Below are 23,808 nucleotides of genomic sequence, written 5' to 3' on the forward strand. Positions count from 1 at the left end.
CATTCACTACCTCATAACAAAGAGAGCATGCTGTCATTTAATTAATTTAATTAAAGTAATGTTATCTTTAGATAGTTTAACTCTTGGTCCTTGTAAAACACAATGTTCTGCCTCATTTCCCTAAGAACGCACAATGACTAAATTAAAAGATTCTTCATACTGATTGCAAAGATTAGATTAACCATGTGAAACTCTGTACTATTATAGGTATAAGATTTTAATTTAAGCAAATAAATACATACAGGCTCTGCAGGTATCATACTTGGACCGTAGAAGGTATAAACATAATAGATCTGTATCAAAATAAATGAGATTTAAGATCTAAAAAGAAGAAAAGAACTTAAGTAAACAATGATCTTAATTATGTAAAATCAACTTTGAAAGTGTATAATTTAAATGAAATTGTAGCACCTTGTAATAGAAGACTAATCGTTAAAAAGCTCTGAATTCTTCTGCCTCACATAAACTCTGGACTTCTGAATCCATGTGAATTCCTCAAGAGAATTATTTAAGCCGAAATGTATCTCCTGCAGTGGTGGGACTGGCAGCTTTTATTTGCATTGTTTTTGTAGCCTGCCCACTGATGTTCTAGGCGACCCTTCCTGACTAAAACAACAACAGACCCCGGCTGATGTAGGTTTTTAAGAGCAACAGCAAGTATCTTGTTGCGCTAGCTCCACACATTTGCTCTAAATTAATATAATTGGATCCAGGCTAAAGGAAGAGAGGCACCACATTTTAGTTGGATACTGCATCGCATGAAAATGAGGAGATAAGGAGCGTGTTTACCCTCATTGGATTTCTTGATAAATGAGTGAGAAAAATAGCCAAGACAGTTAACCTTCTGCTTTTCAAGGAGACTTTTGATGTTTCTTGTCAACTCACTTAACCAGATTAAGTGAGTAGTCTATTGTGAAAATTACCCTATCGTTCTAGCAGTCTAAATTACAGCTAGGAGTGCAGTAATATTTTTTTAAACATAAAGTGCAGAATTTTTATAAATAAGTAAATATACATAGACTATTTGTATAGTAAATATACTAAATATAATTGTTATTTATTACAGTGATGTTAATGTTTCCAGCTCACATAACAGGTATGAAGTGTTGAAAGGTGATGTCAAGAACCAATATGCAACACCACAGTGTTCAAACAAATACAACGTAATATAGCAATTTCCCACAAAATCGTTATGTCTGTGCGCAGATTTACTCTCTTTCACATTATGTGGTACTGTCTGTTTGTATCAAGTTTCATGCAAGTGATTTTGTAAGGGAAATAAGGTGAGGTAATGTAGTAATCATTGTACAGTAAGTAATAAGAAAAAAGACATTTCTAACTGAAACCCTTCCACAGCAGGGCTGGAATAAACAGAAATTATTGACATCAGGTTTTACAATAAATCTTGGGTTAATTGGTGACATTAAAATGGCATAGTTTGAATGTATTTGTGTGCACATGTGTGACACTGTATCACATAATAGAGTGGTGCGCCCTTCAGAATTAGATCCTGACTTTCTTGGTTTAAAAAGGAGAATTTTCTTATATAAAATGCCCAGACAATCAAATACATATGTGCATGGATTGTTATCAAAATAAATATGAGTATAGATATTGGTAAGAAAATGGCAAGTTTAATTTCAGTCTGCATATATGCTCTTAATCCTACACCTACTCTCAATCAATAGAAAGAATAATACAAGTCAAGAATAATGAATTGAATTTCATTTTCTACGATTATGAAAAGCATGGTATTGTTGAAGGGTAAACTAGGCGTTTTATCCCTTAGATCAATAAGAGAGTATTGTAAGTGAATGATAATGATATCGGTTTCTGAGGTTCTTATGATTATGAGAGGGGGAAAATGTGATTGAAAGCTAATGAAGGACTTTGTTTCCTTTTGAGATCAATAGCAAGGTAATGTTAGAGAAAGTCAATAGGGCTGATATTGCCAACCTGAGCACACTAACTGGTTATATAGTGCAGATGTCTGAAACCTGTGATCAAAGAAAGTGGAGGGCGAGTGAAAAAAAAAGGCATTGTGCAACTCTGACTTAGATTATGGAGAGTGCTGCTGGAATGGCACCAATTTGTTCTTTTGTATTTTGTATTGCATTAATAAGCAGAATGTGTCATAGTCTCATTATTGGAACGACGCAAATAGTTGTATGAGCTGTCAGTTGTATTATAGTAAGCAGCAAAGGCAGCATTACAGGAAGAACGTCAATGTTCATTTGTGGCTTTCTTCTATGTATGTATGTAGTGCAGATGTTCATAAAAACACAGTTGGCTTAAATGTATTCCACATTTTTAGTCAATATGCACTTTTGTATATTATTGACAAAAAGAAAGGGAAAAAATACATTTAACCCTTCACAAAAATGAACAAGTACTGTCCAACAGAAAAAAACAACAATTATACAAAATTCATAGCCTTTATAATTATTGATGTTGTATATTTGTAATCACTTATTTCAGTTTGCCCTGCAGTGGGGGATTTGCTTGCAGCTTTTTGTCATGATATTTGTGCCTTAATAGAGTATGAATCTTTATGACTTCTGTATAGTGGTTTGTTGTGAATTTAGTGGTGATCTGATTCATCTTAAAAAGAAACAATTCATACTCTATATCAGCTTGGACCTGCAATCATGTTCAATTTAAAGCATTTGAATTTCTTCATGTCACAAAAAAAAAAAATGTTTTTGAATTACCACAAAGTATTACTAACACTTTGTCTGCATTTTCTGCTTTGGCCTACTTTTGACTTTACCATTCATTCCTTTTATAGGCATCTGAATGACCTAGTAACTACTCATCAAATTTTCAGTTTTCCTCTAAAAAAGAAATCAAAAAAGACATGTCTCTCTTTAATAAAAATGTACGTAATTCTTAAAAGAAAACACTGTCATTTGATGAACCATTACAATATCGGGCGGAGCGGTGGCTCTGAGGCTAAGGATCTGCGCTGGTATCCTGAAGGTCACCGACTCGAAAAAGAGATCCTTCTCTGCTGGGCCCTTGAGAAAGGCCCTTAACCTTCAATTGCTCCAGGGGTGCTGTACAATGGCTGACCCTGCGCTCTGACCCCAAGGGGTATGCGAAAACTAACAAATTCCTAATACGAGAAATTGTATAAGGTGAAATATTTCAAGACCTGTAAGGCGTCTTTCCAAATGGGGCATTATAAAGCAGTTTGCCAAAGCCCACAAATGATCTAGGCAGTTTGGCAACATAAATTGAACAATTTCTATTATAATGAAGTGTGTTTCATTGTGACCTTTACAAATACATCCACTCTCCTTTTGTTTCTTGCTTTTTCAAAGTTGTTGTCAATCTACTTATTATGTTGTGCTTGATACCTTAGAGCATTTTATTAGAAATTCATCAATTCATCCACCTATTGTTTAGTAAATTTACTCAGTTCAGGACCACTGGGAGCCAAGGGGTATCCTGGCAGTAGTGGAATCAAGGAGTAAAATTCTTATCAAAGCACCCGTCACAGGACACATTTAAACACAAACTCGCACAGGCTCAGTCAACAATTAGTCTAACCAATGTATGTCAGGGATCTTCCAGAGAAAAACCCTCACAGACACAAGGATACTATGCAGACTGCCCACTGAAAGTGAGTTTCCAGCATTCAAACCCAGCACTCTGAATCTGCGATGTGGCTTCACTAACTACTAGTCCACTTTACCTCCCTCACCAGAAATTCACAGGTACAGTGCTGATTACAGAACGATTTTTCATTACATACCCAACTTTGTATACAAATGTATTCAGGTGAGCCCTACCTTAAAAACAAAAATGCCCTATTTTGTAAATCAAACAGAATATGTATGTATATTTACTTTATGTTATTTTTTTGTAAACAAAATTTCAGAAGAAAAACACATTAGCTTTAAAAAATCCAGTGGTTTACCACAGTAAGTTGCTAGTATTGTTTAAATGTTTGCTTCACTCGTAAAACACAGAAAATGCATTTCCACCATATAGATATTTTAATAGCAGTCCATCTTTTTAAAATGAGCACTGTTTATTGAGCAATGTTAAAATGTTTATTCTAATTGAAGCTCCTCTTTTTACAGTTCTTCAGGCTGTGTTTTATGAAATGGGGTCAGATGACAATTTTAGCATCTCATAGTTGTTAAGTTTTTTTTTTTTCCCTATAAAAATGTTAATGAAAAACAGACATCTCCCTCTCCTCCCCCTCGCTCTTTCCCTATTTTTCTTTTGCCAGAAGAATGTTTATTTTTCTTTCAGTTTCAGCATGGGGTTCCATTTTTCCTTTCCTCTTTTAACCCCTGTGCATGTTTAATAGTACTGCTCTATAACGACTGTGCAAAAAAAAAAGTAGGTAAATTCAATAATCTTTTTTGTTTGCAAAATGTCAGCACACAGTTTAACCTGTCAAAACTTTGTCATTATTTCATAGCATTTTTAAATTTGAATTCATTATGCAGTCATTATATTGTTGCTATGTTGTTCAATTTAATAAAGTTCAATTTTTTCTCATTAAGCATACTACATGAGTCCCATGTGCCATACAATAACTTCTACTATAGTATGAAAAAGAAGGGCAGCATAAACACAAAACAAGTGTTGAAACCTAAACAGAGAATCATCACATAACACAAAAAGATCAACATATGTAACTTGGTTTTTCATATTTGTCTGTCCCTCATGTGTATTTATTGCTTCAAACAGAGAGTGTCACTGAAAGCAAAAATGAAAGTATCTTCATAAACATCATAGCAGAATAGCTTCACAGCAGTAATACTGATGTCAAAGCAGTACCTTATTGTACCTGAGGATTAGTGAAAGCAGAAAATATTATTCCTCCTTTCCATATTTACAGAAGCAATTTTGTAAACCTTTTGCAAATTGACTTTAACAGGAACTAAGGATTAGATACTACATGAAAATCTTACTATTAACAGGACAAAGGAAAGCGATCAAAGGATCAGAAGAAATGTACACAGCAAACAGTATGTCTGTTAGCCTTATTTAGTATACACTTTGTAATAAAGCAGAAAAGGAGATGAAAAAGGGTTTTAGTCCCAGTCAGGAAAACTCCTTTAAATGGATGACAATTTTTGATTATTAAGAAGAATAAGGCATGCTATGCGTTTTTTAAACAGCATTGTGTTTGTAGGTGTGTTCTCTTTACACTTTCTGCCGGTCAAGTGACGAGGGCTAGATTGTGAAATCAGTCTTCAGGTAGAAAGTCTTCTGCTCTGTTAACAGACCTTTTATTGCCCCAAAAACATCAGTCCACATAAGACACTCATGAAGCCCCAGCTCTTGGCAGTATATATGTTATACATGTATACTGTCAAACAGGAATGTAAGCATTGGGAGCATTTTACAGGTTTGTGTTGAACAAATACTGGGAAGGAATTTAATGTGACACTGCAGCTAAAATTGGTTCCATCTATTTCCTTAGTGTGGAGGAAGAGGAAAGTCTGGAGGACCACTGAGTTCAAGTCCGGTCAGTGCAAAGTTCCACTCCTTCCGGCTGCAACCAAACTTGAATTGACGGACCAATAGAAGTCTTTGTTCAGTCTCAGACCCTCTTTTCAGGAGATCGGAGCTGCACGTCTCTTCATTTTTTTTTTTTTTCAAAGAAGCAAGCGCCAATTACTTTTCTTCGGTTCTTTTGTTCCCAGCTTCATCCTTTGAACTTATTCATTGAATGGAACATCCTGTTATTCATTTACTATATATACTGTAAATATATATATATATATATTGTCACGCATGCGCGAGTAGGAGATCGCGGACGGATCTTAAAACACAGGAAGGATGTTCGCCGGCGGGGAATGGCGGGGTACTAACCTTATTTCTTTGTTTTCCAGACCCAAAGACACTCCGCCATAAAGACCTGCCCGCAGTACGACTACTTCTGCCCTCCCTCCGCCATCTTTGATGACGTCATTTCTCCCATCATCCATCACACTCCTTCCCAGCATTCCTGCACTTCCGGCTCCTCCCATATAAAAATGGCCGCGACGCCTAGTATGGCGTCGCGCATGAATTGTGAATTGTTTATGTCTGACCAAACTGCTTTATTTGTTGAATACTGGAGTGTCGACAATATAAGGGGCCGGAAAACCCCAAACCTTTTTGTTGTCTCCTGTTAAATCTTTTACAATATATATATATATATATATATATATATTTTTTTTTGGACCAGGCTCCCAGCCAGGATGCTGTAGGGACTAGCTAGTCCCACTTCATGTGGCTCTTGTTTTATCCGAAAGCACACCTGAGTCAAGCCTTTGGGACACCAGAAGTACTTTCAGGGATTACTTAAAAGGTGCTGCCTGCCACTGCCCTAGAGACCAAAGTCAGAAAAACAAAGCTGCTGGGAGGAGTGGAGGAGGCTGTAATAGAAAGGAAGAGAAGAAGGGGCAAAGAGTTGTGGTGCGCTTTCTGTGCTTATTATACTGGTGCTTGTGCTGTGGAAAACTCTTGGGGAAGAGTTTATCACAAATATAAATCCTCTTGTTTTATTTGAGACTTGTGTCCAGAGCCTGTTTGTGTTGGGTGCTTGGGGAGCTGGTGTGCCCCTTACAGTCCACTATGTATATATGTGTTGTAAAAAATGAATAAAGTCAGAAAAAGAGCTGTGACACCAACCATGGATCCCATATTGTAAATGTTCAATTGTAAGCTTAAGCAGAAAGTTGAAAACACAGCAGATATGAGTTTATGTAGTAAAATGTCTTCATGATGGTGGGGGTGTTTAAGGTGTTTGACCTCATAGGTCCTTGACATTCTGAGCTTCTGGGCCGTGGATGAAAAGGGACAGAATCCCCCATCTCAACTTGAGGTGGAACTTTCGGCAACACACAATCCCTTTGAATTCTCCCTATTCACACATGCATATATAACACACACACAAACCCATAAGGGGTGATCAGAACACTTTTAGCCAGACCTATTAAGAGAAGCACATAACAATGTAATTCTAGTGAACACTAATACACTTACTGAAAAACCTGTTAATATGTTGACGCTTTTTCTGTGCCGCTCAGATAATAAAACATTTTGTCTTGCTTGTGTAACCATTCTCCTTTAGCTGACTTTGAAGTCTTCATTATTGGTGCAGTATGTCACATGGAGGTGGCCCTTCAAAATGGAGAACAGGACATAGTCATATGGGGCCAGATATGGAAAACAAGGTGAGTGAGGCATCTGTTTGAATTCACAGTTTTGCAACATATGCAGTGTGGTTTTAAGTTAATTGTCATGAACCAAAAGGGGATGGTTCACTGTTGTTCTTACTGATATTTCCTGAATGACTGCCACAAAACCCAAAGTATAATTGTGTAATATATTGATGGGTTATGTGGGCCTTTTCTCACACGTAATTATATAGACTACACCCTCTTGCCCATCTTGCCAGTATAGGCTTGGAGTTTAAATTATTATTAAATCAGGAGTCAAAATTCTAGATATCTAATGTGCTCAGTTTTGCTCATGTTTAAGTTGCTATACCGTCTACCACCTCATATACTGTCATTGCTCGATTCTTCATAGCAATTCATGCCAAGGTGGCAACATTTTCTAGAAACCTAGAAAAGCTAGATCAAAGCTATAACTTTGTTATTCCCATATTTCATTATACAGGAGCTAATCCTTAGGCCACTTACAAAATCAGCATTGTAGAATACCAAAAGTTTTTGGTCACCTCTCATATGCTTAATATTTTTAAGTAAAACAAATTAAGTAACTTGGGCACTAAAGCACAAATACATACTGTATATAAAACGAACACAAAATTATTTTGAGTAAAAATAAGACAGCAAATCAAATTAATATTTTAAGAAAGAGCAGCACACAATGTTAGAGCTTTTCCATTTTTTTCTGTACAGAGTGAGCTTTCCCAAATATGAACATGCCTAGATGATGGATTGGTTGTGGATGTCCAAAGACGTGGCCTCCCAGATTGAACACCTTTCAGCTATAAGAAAAAAAATGCTTAATAAGAACACTCTCCAAATACGTAAATACATTTTTTGTGTAATCCTAATAAATAAAATAATGTTAAATTAATTCATATTAATAACTGAAAAACAAAACAATCTTTTGCCTAAAATGACAAGTATCTATATTCAGGAACTTTTAAAAACCTACCAGTATGCTAAATCAATTCAAGCTGTGTCTCATTTGTGCTCCTAATCAGCACTTTATTTACATGTAATATTTTTCTTGTAGAGTTATAATATCATGGCATATGGAACTACATTTTTTTTTCCCGATAGCGAATGTCAATGAATTTTCCTCAACATTCTAAACATGACAAATTAATATTTGGAATAATAATAAATAATGGTTATCATTCCTAGAAATCTCTAGCTTTAAAGAAGAAAAAAAGAACAAATCTAATAAAATCCCAAGTTTTGAATTTCTTGCAATATACATACTGTGATTTACTGTAAGATATTAGGTTTAGATTTCTATGCTTACGGTAAAAAAATACTGTAAAATAATGCAAGAATAGATTTGTGCTTTTATAGATATTTTTGCAATTATAAGTATTTGCCATACAAAGGGGAGCCACAAGTCTGCCTTATTATTTGTCTCATTTGGCTCCCTGCCTGCATATGTGCAGCACCCAGTGTGTGATGAAAAGCAACATTTGGGCTCATTTTAATGAACTCTTCAGCCACGTCACTCGGTTAAACCTCCAGAAGCATCTGTGTTCAATTATGCTTTACTGAAAGGCAGCAGAAGGATAACAAACTTTTGTTAGCAATGACATTTCATAGAATGTGCACAAATGCCAACAAAAATAAGCCAATGAACTGAATTATTTGCCATTAAAAAAAAAAAAACCTTTGCTTTTAAGGCTATCGTCTCACACAAACAGTCCTGTTAGAAAGCCCAAACCTGTCAAAGAAACGTGTTTTCCTATCTTTTGGTTCAATGCTTTCATTTGCAGCCCATGTTTAGTCAGCAGCATGCTGCTCTGCCATTTCAATGTGTTTGTCAAACAACAAAGATGAGCTGAGGAGGCCTACATGCAAAAGAAAAGAGAAAATGACCAGCTGAAAACAGTTCTAAAGGTTTCCTGGCTGTATGTAACAGGCAGCGAGTTGCCACGCATCGCCTGTGATGATACAAACACCATTAAGGCAACAAAAATCCATTTAATTTTTTTTCTTACATTTCTTGCTGTTTTTGTGAGTAAATGCAAACAAAACAAGTAATAGCACTGGACTCTTACATCCACCATTTCAATTTATATTACTGTAATAAGATAAAAATAGGTTGAGTAAAATCTGCTTTTACTACATGTTGTACTTTAGCAAATTAACACTTTAAAAGAACCACACTGCGGTGGGCTGGCACCTTGCCCGGGGTTGTTTCCTGCCTTGTGCCCTGTGTTGGCTGGGATTGGCTCCATCAGATCCCCGTGACCCTGTAGTTAGGATATAGCGGGTTGGATAATGGATGGATGGATGGATGAATGGAAAGAACCACATTCCTTGTTGATGTAAGTGGTCATTAATAAAGTAAGAATGCACCAAGTCAGGACTAAAACCCACCAAGTCAGAATGCAGCCTTGGGGTGGTGATCGATGGCCAACTATCCTTCATTGGCCACATTGCAATTGTCTCTCATGTGCAGATTCACGAGATCAGACCGTATCTGACAGGCTTTGGTGATGTCATGTCGGAGCTACTGCAGGTCTGTACTGCCAGGGGTATCTTGTTGTGCCACCAAGCCACTGCAGTGGCACATCTTGTGTTCAACCAGCTGAGGTGGGTGTATGTCACTCTTTTTTACTGGTTGTTAAACTATAGCAGCACATATTAAGTTCAAATTCTTTGATACTTACCTACAGAACAGACACTGTGTCAGTGCCTATGTATATGGAGACACTCATTAAGTCCTATGCTCCTTTTCACTCACTCAGATCTGCTAGTGAACAAGATCTAGGGATGGTAGCTCTGCCTGGCATCAAATATCAATCCAGACTCTTTTCTTGTGTAGCTCTAAGCAAGTGGAATTAGCTACCCACTTCCATCTGAAATGTTTTTAAGAAGCATATGAATATTTGTCCAATTCTTAATCTGAATATATGTCTCAATCCTAATGGCTTCAATAGGTGCTTCTAAATAAAGAAAGATTCATGAGTTTTATCTTCTTTTTCGGTTTGGAGCTATTTACTTGTGACGATTAATTTTCTATCAATCTGCCAACTGATGTTTACTTGATTATGTTGACCTCTTTTGTAAGTAATTTTGGATAAATATACAGGTAAATGTTTTCAAAACAGAATATAATCTATCATTGTTCAGAAGTACAAAAATTTTCAGATCCAATTCTGTTCCTCCATTTTTCAACATGCTTAAACCAATTCAGGACTACAAGGCAGGAGTCAGCCCATTGCAGGACAAATGCAAGAATGCATTATTACAGGGTCCTGAGGAAAACCCACAGAGTACTCCACAGAGGCAAAGCCTGGAGTTGAATTCAAACTCAGTTTCCTGGAGTTGTGAGCCGAAGTGTAAACTAATATTGTGAGTGCAAGCTGAGGCTCTTTCACACGGTCACTCCTGGAGAACTTGTAGAGTGTCTTCATCCATAACATGGGATGGGTATTCCTTTGAAGGGGGGTGGGGGCTCACTGGGGTCCACTCAGTGATGTAATCAGTCAGCATTTTTTATATTTCATGCAAATGTGAAAAGCATAACTTTATTAATTTTAGATATTTTAATCAACTTATCTAGTAGAAGAAACCTAGCGTAACATTCTCAAGCCCTATGACTTCAATTGATGGGTTGCAGGGTTCCAGAGCATATCGCTGCCCATTAAACACACATATTTTAATTGCCAGTTTACCAGGAATTAATATCTTTGGGATTAAACCTGCACACAGAAAAAGATCAGGCGTTGAAGGCAGAATTTTGAATCTGTGAGGCAGCAAGCTAACCACTATGCCACCATATCCAATAGAAGCTGATTGCTTATTTCATTCCTGTCTTGGTGTTAAGCAGATTCAGTGATTAGAAAAAAGAGGTAAGGCCCACTCCTACAGAATGATACCTAACATGTATGTTTAGAGGCATTAAATTTCTTTTATGTATAACTTACTTAGCAAATGCTGCAGTTGTGGAGAAATTGATGAACTAGTAACATGTATTCCTATCATGTGCTTATTGCAAAGCTCCCAGCATGATAAGATCCATATTACAGTGCCCCACACCCCCACCTCACAGATGAAGATCATTTTAAACTCAAGAAAAGCAACTAGGATTGAGTGGGCAATCCAAATTTTATAATTCAGACCATGCCGTGATCAAAGAATATCTCATTGCCTGGGTGGCTTCTGTGGTTTTAGCATCTAAGAATAATGGTAAAAAATGTTCGGCAGCTGTATTTTAAATTTACCGGATGGAATTCAGATTGGTTTCTTTTCTTTTTTTTTTTCTTTTTCATAATGTGGGAAGGTGAGAATTGTTCAAAATGAACACTCATCAAGTTTCTTCAAATCCACAGAAATGAAAGTGGCCAGCATAAATATGTATAAAGATAAAATAGCAATAACTGTGCAATCTTTTCTTTTCTCTGAAATAGAAACCAAAAAAAAAAAAAGCATTGAAGAAGGAAAAGGTGAAGAATGAAGGAGCAGCGTGTGTGTGTTGTGTTCCTGGAACTGAGCAATTATAGGCATACAGTTGACAGCAAATGATTAACACAAATATAAATATAGTAATCTTTGGTCTTCCCTTAAAGCTGGCATGTAGACATGAAACTTATATTAAAAACACTAGATTCCCAGGGTGTATTTTATTTAAACATTTAACTGTTTTGCTATTGGCAGCTTACAGGTATTTGAAAAATATATTACCTGATGATAATTTTGGGATGAATATAACAATGAATGTAAAGAAGTGTAAAATTAAAGTGCACCAGGAATATACCACAAAAAGAATATTTTTGGCAAAGATGTTAATTAAACTGCAAGTTAAGTTAATTGTCAATTCTAAACTGGCCTGGACTGAATGTTTGTGGTTGTGTTAGTATATCTTGTGATTGCATGGAAATTTCCCTAGCGTTGGTTACCGCCTGTGCCTACCACTGTCAGGCTAGATTGGCGGGCCATAGTCTTCATTTACTAGATATCACGGTGAGAAAATTGGTGGATAGAAGGACATTTACTTAATATAACATGCAAAAACAGACACCATTCAAAACAACAAAAACACATTTAGTTCATCATCAGTGTAGTTTACTGAAGCTGCTTAGTCTTGAACATGCTACATCCAATTGGCCATGAGTAAAACAATCCTGCCGTAGATCAATTCCTGCTTTTTCTAGGAGTAGAAACCTGCAGTAGTCTAGACCAAAGCCTGGACAAGGAGTTGTGCTATATACTCTGTCAGATATGGTCTGATCTTGTGAATCTAAAAGAATGAGAGGCAATTGCAGTGTGGTCAACGAAGGGTAGATTCTCATCACTCACCACCTCAAGGTTGCATCCTGATTAAGTGGGTATTAGTAATAATAAGTTTTCGTGCATTCTTACTTTATTAATAACCACTTACACCAACAAAGACTGTGGTCCTGTAAAAATGTGAATTTGCTAAGGTTCAACTTGTAGTAAAAGCAGATTTTACTGAACCTATTTTTACCTTATTAATAAGATTTGAAATGGTGGATGTTTGAGTCCAGTGCTATTTTTGTTTTACTTGCATTTAATCACAATAGCAGCCAGAAAAGTATGAAAAAATTAACTGGATTTTTGTTGCCTTAATCCAGAAATAGTGTTTATATTGCCACAGGCAACACATGGCATCACGCTGCCTCTTAATTACATCCAGGAAATCTTTTGTATGAAGAACTGTTTTCAGCTGGAAATTTCTCTTTTCTCTTGTGTCCTGGCCACCTCATCTCATCTTTCTTGTTTGATTGTATTTTTAAAGTTGCTGTCAGTCATGAAAAGCCCCATCCCCTTTCTCCACCTGTCCTTCATATGACACATTTTTAGTGTGATTCCATATATGATAGTTTCAAAACATAACTAAACAAACAGTAATACACTACAATGAATCACCAAAGAGGCTCCAGTTGTAAGTGTTATGAAAAAATAACACCACACTTTTATGGCCTGGATAAATTCCCAAACTGGTTGTCTGAGTGAAGTTGGATAGTTCTTTCAACATACAGATCCAAAAGACCTGCACTTGAAGTTAGAGATTTTAAGTTGACCAAGTGTAATTGTTCATAGTTGTATAATCTGAGTGCTATCTAAGGTAGTCAAGTTGGATTCATTATAGGATAGGCTCTGACTCTTTGACAACCATTACTGAAAATAGCTAAAAAAAAAGATGACAGAGGGACAGAAAAAAAACCCAGAAGTAGCATAAATTCTAAACTAAAACTAACTGTTTTTCCCAGCTCCACTTGGCAGATTTCCTATGACAATAAGCCTCTTTTGTAGTGCTATCAGTTAAGTGCTATTTAACTAATTAAGTCCTTTCTGCATACAATATTTGTAGTTTTCTTACTAATATTATGAATATAATTTACTGAAGCTGCTGAGACTTGAACATGCTACATCCAATTGGCCATGAGTAAAACATTTCTGCCATAGGTCAATTCTGTTTTTCCTAGTGACTAATTTTGACAACTGTTTATAATCAATGTGAAACACAATTTGACAGAAAACTATATTGTTTTGAATTGAAATGGATTATCATTAATAATAATAATGGGAGTTTTCAGTATTTATCTCCAACTGCTATGCGCAGTATGCTTGCTGGGATAGGTTCCAGGTTCATCACAACCCTGCCTAGGATAAAGCAGGTTTACAAAATGGATGGAGGGATGGGTTACTATTACTGTTATTATTATTGTTACAAATTCACAATTTACATTGTTCATTCAAGCATTACTTTCTATGTTTTTTATTAGTTGTATGTTCAAGCTTCAGTTCTTTTTTTTTTAAATTGTACCACTGAGCCATGTTTTACTTCAGCTTATTACAAAAAACAATGATGCTTACAGGCTGCACATTTTTGTGGCCCATGCAATAAATGAAAAGTTTGAAATGGTTATGATATAAATTAAAACGCATACACTGCATACTGAAATGCATCCCCCACCATACCTCCTTGAGCCAGGAATTGGACTGAGCGGTTTTGAGAATGGACTTACATGTAAAAAAGCAATGAACTATAAATCTATGATTAATGGAATGTATCTTAAAAATACCGATTGATAGATTTTTCTGTGTTAGGAGGAGAATATGCGTCACACGATTTTCACACTGTAGTTGGAGGCTCAGTCCTAGATGCTGCATGGCAGGACATTTACACAATAAAACACACAAATTCACAACCTTCGTAATTTTTTTGCTTGTCCCAGGTCTGTTATAGTCAAGTCAGTAAATGTTTGTACAAGTATAAATTGTATGAAACAAAACATTAACATAAGGTGTGTGTATTTGGAGATTAGAAGAAGAAAACACTGGGAAAGTGAAAAAAGTTTGTTGACCATTTACAAACCCAACAGAGAGTGTATTCATTTCAGCACATGATGTACACATTTCAGTATATACAATAAGCATTTCAGTACATTGTTTATGAAACAAAATCCCACTTTATAATGTATGTGTTTCATATAGAGTGTATGTATTTTACTACTTTTGTATTCATTTAAGTACACATTGTAAGCGTTTCAGTATTTGGTGTATTTCCTGTGAATAATGAATTAAGTTGTAGAAAACAAATAATTTTGTAAACTATACTGTAGGTATGGACAGTGTAGGCAGTAGTATTTGTAGTAACTTAGACAAAGATCTAAATATTGGGACTTTTGACGGCAACGCTCAGTGGGCTTTCACATGTGCAGATCAGAGTATAATAAATTGAAAGGTAACTTATAGGTGTAGCTGGTGGTAGAGGGGGATTTTTGGATTTGAATATCTCCCAAATATGTGTTATGACAGTTCCAACTGATTGATAATATATAGAATTATGATTTATCTACTTTATCATCATCCCCAATAAATGAATTCCTGGCTACACCAATGCTTTAGACCATGTCTAAATCTACAACAGAGGTCTGCTTTGGTGGACCTTTGGAAGTAAACACTTATCTTTCTCTCATTAAAACACATTATCATAAACTTGGTTTAATCATTTTTAGAGCAAATTCAGCATTCAGTCATACGATTTGAAAGTGTGTTTTGTTCTGGTAGAGGTGTACTTTCTATGAACCTGGAACAAGGCCCTTTTCATGGTTGTTTATTGCCTTCACTATATCAACTGACTACCTTTAGACATGGCAGAATTATTTTTTCTGTGTCCTAGGAGATTTTAACTAGTCATTAAACAAATATAAATTATACCTAGAGCATATGTAATTTAATACTGCCATTTTTAAAACTTTTACTTATAGTATTTTTCAGCATAATATGTAATTCAGTAAGAAGTGTAGCTTGCAGATGATGTCAGGCACTCTTTCGTTGTCCCCAAACCCAGAATAAAGTCCAAGAAGGCCAAAGTTATTAAAATAGACACTTTGTTAACAAAATAAAACACAAGGATGGGGATAACATATGGAGGTGAAAAGCAAAAAAATAAAAAATAAGCAGAGAAAGTAAAAGCCTGCCTGCTACACTGGGCTTAAATAAACACATGAATCAATCCCTCAATACTATGTGGTGTGTCTAATGCTTGTACCCACTTCCATACACACAGCAGCTCTTCTAAATCATACCTTGGGTACTTGTATCTTAAAAGTTATTGTGCACTGCCAGGGAACCCTGCACAGAAAAAAAGTTAAAATGGAGAAGGAGGATAGCAAGTCAAAATGCAAACAGGTAACAACCAGGAAGTTGGAACAATTGTCATTGAAGCCCAAACACTAACCAAAAATCAAAGTCAAAAGGAATAGACTGGAACTAAGGATTAAATAAAACATGCACAAAACCCCTTTCTTTACTTGTAATCTCAGTTGATGCCAGCTCTTAAATGACAGTTTTTATATCATGGTTGTGACATATAGTTGCACACCATCTGAAACGATGCTTCTAACAAGAAATAGCCACAGCACTAAAAATAAAATATTGATTAGGTAAACATTCAACAAAATGAAAATATAAACTGACTTAGTAACTACACCTTTAAGAAAAACACTCAAAAACACCCAAAACCAGCTATCAGAAGTTGGAAGAAAAAATAATCTAGAGAGAAATTTTTGAAATGTTATGAATCATAACACCCTGAATCAGAAAACACCCTGAATCAGAATACTTCCACTAATGTTGGAAGGGCTTTTAAGCCATGATGAAGAAGTTGCTTCTGGAGGTACTGATATGAAACACTGTAGGCTAAGTGGCCACTAAATGTTAAACAACAGAAAAATAAGACCAGGCAATGGAAGATCTGACAAAAAGGATGGGAGAATTCAAGATGAAAGAAGAGGGTCAAAATCATGAGGTCAAAATATCAAATATCATAAATCAAAAAGTGGATCTGAACTCTTGAAATCAAATGTTTGATGTAATAAATGAAAAAGCACAAGCTAGGTTATCTCTAACTAAAAAATATCAAAGCAAACACGAGCAAACAATATGAATTATCCCAAAGCTGAGATGTCAGATACTTCTGATATCTATACTAATAAAAGGCAAAGCCCTCACTCACTGACTGACTCACTCATCACTAATTCTCCAACTTCCCGTGTAGGTAGAAGGCTGAAATTTGGCAGGCTCATTCCTTACAGCTTACTTACAAAAGTTGGGCAGGTTTCATTTCGAATTTCTACGCGTAGTGGTCATAACTGGAACCTATTTTTCTCCATATACTGTAATGGACTTCAGCTCGATGGCCGTGGGGGGTGGAGTTGCGTCTTACATCATCACGCCTCCCACATAATCACGTGAACTGACTGTGAACGCAGTACATAGAAAACAAGGAAGAGCTCCAAAGAGCACTGAAGAAAAAACGCATACAAGCTTATTCATAAGTGCAGCTACTGCGGAAAGAAAGCACGGTGTAAAGTGTAAGTTTAAATTAAATTTATTTCATGCCTTCGATGAATACTTTATTCGTGAGGTACAAGTTTAATGAGAAGACACGAGGTATAAACGAGACTTTGGATCACTTTCTAATGGAGTTAAAATTGCTGTAGCGAGAAACTTTTAAGTGCCGGGTCTTAGCTAACATTAAATAAAGCCGTGGACATTGCAACATCACACAAGAGAGCAGCTCACATGAACTGACTGAACGCAGTACGAGTGATCACTTCCATGCATCAAACCTGTTCAAAAACACATTACACAATTGACAAGGTAGGAAAAGAATATGCTCCACAGCTAGCGCGGTCTTGGAAGCAACTTCACGCTGCCACCAAATACTCACAGAAAAATCCACAAGTTAATACACAAGCTGTCTCTAGATTTTCTCCACACTCTGAATGTATTCCTCGCATCACCGTTATACCCTCTGATCTCCCATTTCAATTCAAATGCCTCTAATTTCCAGTAAGGCTCTGCTTCACGATGACAAGTAATAAGTCTCAGGGACAGACCCTAGAAAAGGTTGCCATTGATTTGAGGCAAAATTGCTTTTCTCATGGAAAACTATACATTGCATTCGCAAGAGTGAGCTTGCGCAGCTTCGTCATATTACAACGGAGTGCTGAACTGACAACGTGCTATATAAAGAGAACTATAACAATCGTAATAAACAAACAATAAAACATCGGAGAACCCATGGATTAAAAAAAAGGCATCTGAAAAATGATGGCCTTATATGTCGTTCGTTTATAAAACAGCGGAGAAGCTGTGTAAAGGCTGCTTCACAAAAAACCAGCGGAGCGCTTTATATGAGCAGGCAGTCAGCTAAAGAAGGGAATCAATAAATAACTATAATCGTAATAAACGAACAAAAAATAGCATACAAGCCGCAGATTAAATAAAGGAAATGGGTACCTGAACAGTAAAGTAAGTCTCAAATAGCTACACAATTAACTATAACAATCGTAATAAACGAACAATAAAACAGTACAGAACTGCGAAGCAAGGAGAAACGACAGCCTTATATAGCATTCGTTTATAAAGCAGCAGAGAATTTGTGTGAAGGAAGCTACACAAAAAAACAGCAGAGCGCCACACTCTAAATGTATTCCTCACATCACCGTTATACCCTCTGATCTCCCATTTCAATTCAAATGCCTCAAATTTCCAGTGAGGCTCTGCTTCGCGATGACAATTAATAAGTCTCAGGGACAGACCCTACAAGAGGTTGCCATTGATTTGAGGCAAGATTGCTTTTCTCTGGGACAACTATACGTTGCATTCTCAACAGTAAGCTCGCGCAGCTTCGTCATATTACAACTGGAGTGCTGAACTGACAACGTGCTATACAAAGAGATCCTTAACAGATAGTTATCGGTATATTTTCTCTCAGCTTAAAAAGGTTTTCTTTTCTTCTTAATAAAAATTTAAAAGCAGTACTTCGTCGATGCGAAGAGCGGGGATTTTGCTGCTATAAAGTAATCCCTCGCTATATCACGCTTCAACTTTCGCGGCTTCACTCTATCGAGGATTTTAAATGTAAGCACATCTAAATATCTGCGGACAATGGGTCTTTTAATTTATGGTACATGCTTCCTCAGTTTGTTTGCCCAGTTGATTTCATACAAGGGACGCTATTGGCGGATGGCTTAGAAGCTACCCAATCAGAGCATGTATTACATATTAACTAAAACTCCTCAATGATATAAGATATGCTTCCCGCGCGGCGCTTGATTGTTTGCTTCTCTCTATCTTTCTCACCCTCTCTGCCTGACGGAGGGGGTGTGAGCAGAGGGGCTGTTTGCACAGAGGTGCTTCTGTATACTTAAAAGCACGTATTGATTTTTTGATTGTTTGCTTTTCTTAGCGATCGCTCTCTCTGACATTCTCTGCTCCTGACGGCGCTCCTTTGAAGATAAGATATGTTTGCATTCTTTTAATTGTGAGAAAGAACTGTCATCTATGTCTTGTAACGGAGCACAGTTAAAACGTTTGACTAAAGGGTGTCATTATTGTCTACAATCCACAATATATTTTCAAAAAGAAAGGTCAAAACATAAGCAAAACTGTTCATATGCGCGACGCCGTATCATGGCGTCGGCGGCCATTTTATTAAGGAGGAGCCGGAAGTGGAGGGATGCTGGGAAGGACCGTGAGGGAGGATGGGATTGATGACGTCAGGACTAAGATGGCGGAGGAAGGGCGGAAGTACCGTACTGCGGTCAAAACCCGGCTTATGGTGGCGGAGGGTCCTTTTTCCTATGAGGAAGCAGAGGGAGAAAGTTAGTACCCCGCCATTCTCTGCCCTTCAAATCCGTCCGAGGTCTCCTACTCGCGCGTGCGTGCCATGATCCCCCCCTTAGCCCAAGACCGTCAGGTCGGGCGGACCTAACCGAGAGGTCGTGAATACGAGAGAGGGCATCGGCATTGGCCTGAAGGGTGCCTCGCCGATAAGTAACAGTGAACTTATACGGCTGTAAATTCAGAAACCACCTGGTGACCTGCGGATTCGACTCTTTATGCAGGGACATCCACTGAAGAGCAGCGTGATCAGTCACCAGAGTGAATTCGCGACCCAGCAGGTAATAACGGAGATGGGTCACTGCCCACTTAATGGCCAAGGCCTCCCTCTCCACTGCCGCGTACTGGGTCTCCTGGTCCATCAGTTTCCGGCTTAGATACATTACAGGGTGTTCGACACCATCGACGCTTTGGCTCAACACTGCGCCCAGGCCTGTGTCCGAAGCGTCTGTCTGGAGAATAAAAGGGAGCCCAAAATAGGGCATCCTCAATACAGGTGCCGACGTTAGGGCCTTCTTTAGGTCACTGAATGCGTGTTCCGCCTTGTCGGTCCACACCACATATAAGGGAGCACCCTTCTTTGTCAAATTGGTCAAGGGTGCTGCTCTTTCGGAGAAACAGGGAACGAACCGGTGGTAGTACCCCGCTAGCCCCAAGAAAGCCTGCACCTGCCTCTTGGTATTCGGACGGGGCCATTCCAAGATGTCTTTAACTTTTGAACACTGTGGTCTCACCTGCCCCCGTCCCACGAGGTAGCCTAAATACTTGGCCTCCTTTAAGCCAAAAAAACATTTCCGAGGATTTATGCGGAGGCCGGCTTTAGCTAGTGTTCTGAGGACAGCCGAGAGCTGCAATAGATGCTCCTCCCAGGTGCCGGAATAGATGACGACGTCATCCAGGAAGGCGGCACTATAGGACTGGTGGGGCTTCAGCACTCTATCTACCAGACGTTGAAAAGTTGCTGGGGCCCCGTGCAGCCCAAATGGGAGAACCTTGTATTGCCAGTGCCCGCTAGGGGTGCTAAAAGCCGTTTTTTCTTTCGCGGATGCCGTTAAGGGAATTTGCCAATACCCTTTCATCATGTCAAGAGTAGTCAAGTATCGAGCCGCACTCCAGCCGCCAAAGAGGTCGCCAATGCGGGCATCGGGTAGGCATCGAATTTGAGACTTGGTTCAGACGTCTAAAGTCGTTACAAAATCTCCAGGAGCCGTCTGGCTTAGACACGAGGACAATAGGGCTGGACCAGGGACTATGGCTTTCCTCAATTATGTCCATGTCCAACATTCGTTGCACCTCTAATTCCACCTCCGGGAGTCTATAGGGCCTCTCCCGGACGATTACACCGGGGTCTGTGACTATGTCATGTGCAATCAGCGAGGTCCGGCCAGGCGACTCGCTCACTACTTCGGGGACGGCCCGGAGTGTCTTAGCTCTTCAACGAGGTTAAAGGCAGTCGTGCATGTGAAGAGGGAGAGTGATCTATGGGAGTTGGGAAGCTCCTCCCTATCTTTCCAAGGTTTCAATAAGTTGACATGATAGATCCTCTCACTCGGTCGACGATTGGGCTGTTTCACCAAATAGTCGACGAGCCCCTTTCTTTCCTTACGAGCACCATAACTCGGTCCCCTGGGCGGAACTCTCTGAGGATGGAGTTGCGGTTGTAACACTGGGCCTGCGCTGCCTGCGCACGAGTCACGTGTTCCTTTAGGAGGGGTCTGATTTTTGTAAGTCTGTCGCGCAGTTGCACTACGTACTCCAATATGTTAGAGGAGGGAAGGGCCTCAGCCTCCCAGCCCTCTTTTAGGATGTCCAATATGCCTCGGGTTGTCGCCCATACAACAATTCAAACGGGGAGAAGCCCGTAGAGGCCTGAGGTACCTCCCGGTAAGCAAAAAGCACGAGCGGGAGGAGCTGGTCCCAGTTCCTGCTGTCCGCGCTGACTACTTTGTGGAGCATCTGCTTAAACGTCTGGTTAAATCAATCCACCAGCCCGTCAGTCTGCGGGTGATAGACAGACGCTTTCAGGTGCTTTATTCTCAGTAATCTGGCCACTTCCCTGAACATATCCGAGGTAAAGGGTGTACCCTGGTCCGTGAGGACTTCCTTGGGTATGCCCACTCTGGAAAATAAACTGACTAATTCCCGTGCGATGCTCTTTGTATTAGCGGAGCGCAGGAGAACCGCCTCTGGGTACCGGGTGGCGTAATCCACCATGACTAATATGTATTTATGGCCACGGGTTGAGGGCTCCAAGGGTCCTACTAAGTCGACCCCTATTCTATCAAAAGGAACATCAATCAGGGGAATAGGGACAAGAGGAGCGTGGTCCCTTCTAGGAATCTGGCGGGTCTGACACTCAGAAACACCGGACCTCCTCATTAATTCTCTCCAACGTCTTTTCGGCCCCTAGGTGGGCGCCAAGGAGGTGAGCGTGAGCTAACTCGCATACCTCCCGCCAGAAGGTACGTGGAATTAGCAGCAACTTCCGCACCTCGCCCTCGTGGGTCGCCACTCGGTACAACAGATCGTTTTTGAGTACAAAAAAGGGCTCACGCGGTGTGGAACCGTCGGCTTGAGAGCTGTTTGGCAGAACTACCGCATTCCGGGCAAAGCGCAGGGAATCGTCATTCCACTGTTCCCTCTTAAATGAGGCCGGCGTGGACCGAAATTGATAGTCCAGGCTACCGATTGGGTCTTGTGATCTGGGCACTGGAAGAGTTCCCTGGCTAGTCCCTTCCCCGGCGGAGTCTTCCGGGTCAGGGTCCGTCACCGCGGAAACGCCCCCCGAAGCGCCAGCGCCACTCGGGCCTGCCCCGGAGCACGGTGTGGAGACCGCGGGAGGGGCGCCTTTCCCCCTCATAACTAGATCCAACGAGGCCCTAGGAGCGGCGTGTGTCTTACTACAATTCTTTTTCGACCAGTCTTGTCCCAGAATCACCGGATAGGGGGGTTCGGGCAACACAGCGACCATCAAGTGAGTTAACTCCCCCTTCCACGTGATATAACATTGTGCGGAACGATACGACTTGGTCCCCCCATGCACACAAGTGACCAATAGGTGCTGTTTCAGCCACTGTCGCGGTAACACAAAAAGGCGAGCCACAATGGTTATGTTGCTGCCGGAGTCAAACAAAGCCACCACTGCGTGCCCATTTAACAACACCACTCCCGTATTCAGACTCGCCAAGGGATGCGGCGGGGTACAGTACCTCTCCGTTGTTGTCCAGGTGCAATCCATGGGCTCCGCCGTGTTGCTGAGGGGAGAGGTTGGAAGCAAATGGCCGGTCTCGCCACACTTGTAACAGCATGGCGAGGCCGGCTTTTCTTTAGGCCTTGACGGCTCTTCCGCAGCAGACCTTTCTGACCCCCCAACTCGGAGAACCGCGAGCTGGCGCTCCAGGACTTCCAGAAGACACGGCATGTCCTTGTAGGGGTGTCTCCGGACCTGCTGGGCGAGGGAACTGGGCATCGCGTTCACCAGGCCTTCACAGGCCACCTGCTCTACTACTTTCCGAGCCTGGGGTCCTTCTGGCCGTAGCCAGCGCCCCATCTTGCCCCAGAACTTGAACGCCTGGACACGGGCAGGCCTTTCAGGGTCGAACTGCCAGTTCCGCCATTCTGCCACCTGCTGGCCCGGAGTGATGCCGTAGCGGGCCAGGATCTCTGGTTTGAGGAGGTCGTAGTTCGTGGCCTCCTCCCTGAGCTGCGCGGGTCCCTTCAGGTAAGGCGCCAGAATGGACGCCCACTCGGACCGCTGCCACTCGTTCCGGGTGGCCGTCCGTTCAAATATGCCGAGGTATGACTCGACATCATCTGCCTCTGTCATAGGCACCAAAGGGGGAGGCGTCAGTTTGGCCGGGTCTGGTCTTGCTCTTTGGGCCTCTGCCAGCCTGGCCTTCGTAGCCTCCAACTCCCGAGTAGTAGCGGCTTGCGCTTGCTGCAGGGCCTGGAGTTGGGCATTCATCGTCTGCAGCACCGTATTCAGATCCTGTCCCTCCGTCATCTCTAGGGATCTTGTATCCTGCCGACTACGCCACTGTAAAAGACCGAGGAGAAGACAACAAAAAGGTTTGGGGTTTTTCGGCCCCGTATATTGTCTACAATCCACAATATATTTTCAAAAAGAAAGGTCAAAACATAAACAAAACTGTTCATATGCGCAACGCCGTATCATGGCATCGGCGGCCATTTTATTAAGGAGGAGCCGGGAGTGGAGGGATGCTGGGAAGGACCGTGAGGGAGGATGGGATTGATGACGTCAGGACAAGATGGCAGAGGAAGGGCGGAAGTACCGTACTGCGGTCAAAACCCGGCTTATGGTGGCGGAGGGTCCTTTTTCCTATGAGGAAGCAGAGGGAGAAAGTTAGTACCCCGCCATTCCCTGCCGGCGAATGTGTTCCCAGGTGCGTTCAAATCCGTCCGCGGTCTCCTACTCGCGCGTGCATGACAATATATATATATG

General features: G+C 40.1%; 1 long non-coding RNA gene across 1 annotated transcript; it reads left to right on the forward strand.

Moving 5' to 3' along the window:
* Positions 1-666: 666 nt before the first annotated feature.
* LOC120534947 lies at positions 667-7,992 on the forward strand. Its single transcript, XR_005634816.1, has 3 exons — positions 667-898; positions 7,085-7,187; positions 7,881-7,992. It is a non-coding gene; the product is annotated as an uncharacterized LOC120534947 (long non-coding RNA).
* The last annotated feature ends 15,816 nt before the right edge of the window (positions 7,993-23,808 follow it).

Source organism: Polypterus senegalus, chromosome 9 (genome assembly GCF_016835505.1).
Source record: "Polypterus senegalus isolate Bchr_013 chromosome 9, ASM1683550v1, whole genome shotgun sequence".
NCBI lineage: Eukaryota > Metazoa > Chordata > Cladistia > Polypteriformes > Polypteridae > Polypterus > Polypterus senegalus.